This window comes from Buceros rhinoceros, unplaced genomic scaffold (genome assembly GCF_000710305.1).
Source record: "Buceros rhinoceros silvestris isolate BGI_N320 unplaced genomic scaffold, ASM71030v1 scaffold10123, whole genome shotgun sequence".
Lineage (NCBI taxonomy): Eukaryota > Metazoa > Chordata > Aves > Bucerotiformes > Bucerotidae > Buceros > Buceros rhinoceros.
The window spans coordinates 3,856-5,209 of record NW_010404198.1 but is presented as its reverse complement, the minus strand read 5'-3'; the positions used below and the strand labels follow the sequence as shown (position 1 = coordinate 5,209).

The following is a 1,354-nucleotide window of genomic DNA, read 5'->3' as shown; positions in this document are numbered from 1 at the left end:
GAAAGAGTCACTTGTAGAGCAATGGTGGAGTAAGAGAAAACAGACAGAACTGATTGTGGGAGAAGCCCTCAAACAACTGAATCCCCACAGATGTGTGACTGAGACTTGTAGAATTGTTGATGACGCCCCAAATGTCTGGGAAAAGAATCCGTTTCTTAAATGGGTGTTACCTTTAGCATCACAACTTATGCAGAAAACCAATCCTCTCCTTCTCCTTCACCAGCCGAGACACGGTGGGAGGAAAAGATTCTGTTGAATTCTACTGTCTACAGAGTCAATTCTATAGGCACGCATATAAATTACTCTCATTTCCTCGGGAAGATGAAATATTTAGAGGTGTAAAATAAATGTGTAAAAGGTTTTAATTTCGTATGAGTTACATTCTCAATTAGCTGAAGCAGTGAAAAAGAAAACAGCTTTAGGATTTCAGCACGTTATATAAAGCATTCATCTGATAGATTAATGCAGAGGCGGTCTGAAATAGATGATTTAGGGGCCCACGGAGGGAGAAAGGGAAGTTTTACAAGATTTACACCTACCTAGACAAATACATTATTTAGATACTTTTAAAATACCTTCTGTTGGAAGCCAGTCTGGCTTTGCTGGCTTGAGGTCTTACAGCAAAAGTCAGCGACCTGCGAACAGCCACCCTCAGCTCATAAGTGCTGATAAGTAAAAGCCCTGATTAACACTCACAACGCGATTGTTTCAGGAAAGACACGCTGTTAAAAAAAATCCCTTTGCACCTAGTCACAGGACAAACCGCCCGCGTGCCGAGCTCGTACCCTCTGCAGAACGCACCAGCGCGCGGGTGCGTCCCTACAGCAGCCCTCAGAGGGAAGCGTTATTTCTCTCCCTTGCACTGACACCGTTAAGACCCTTATGATCTAAAACGCTCTGCATGAGCAGGACCTTTGCTCTCAGGTCATCTTTGAGATGCTCCTACCAAGTTGCTGTAGGTTCAGAGCTTTCAGTGTTTCTATGAAGACACAGTAGACTTGGGAACAAAAGTTTAACCCTGAGCCCCAGTTTACTCTGCTGAGCGTAAGACCCTTCCTCTTTTGACTGAAGACTGGGCACACCTCAAGTTTCACTAGCTCCTGGGATAAATGGCATCTACTGCTCCCGTCAAAACACGAGCTAAGGCTTGGATCAGCTGTGGGATCTAGACTAGTCAGCCTGACTTTGTTTTATTGGTTGTTTCTACTACAGCCAAACTTCTGCAGGCAGCAAAGTGCACCAGCTGGCGGGTGCTGCACCAGCCTCGCTGCAAACTGCCTCTCTCTCTCTTAAGGCAGAATATAACCCACACAAGGGAACACTTCGTAAATTTAATCTCATAGGTACCAACTCT

At 44.9% G+C, this 1,354-nt stretch overlaps 1 protein-coding gene across 1 annotated transcript in view; it reads right to left on the bottom strand.

Moving 5' to 3' along the window:
* LOC104490939 (intracellular protein transport protein USO1-like) overlaps nt 1-1,354 on the bottom strand; it is a gene marked incomplete at its 5' end in the record, with an annotated part of 24,592 nt that overhangs the window by 23,030 nt on the left and 208 nt on the right.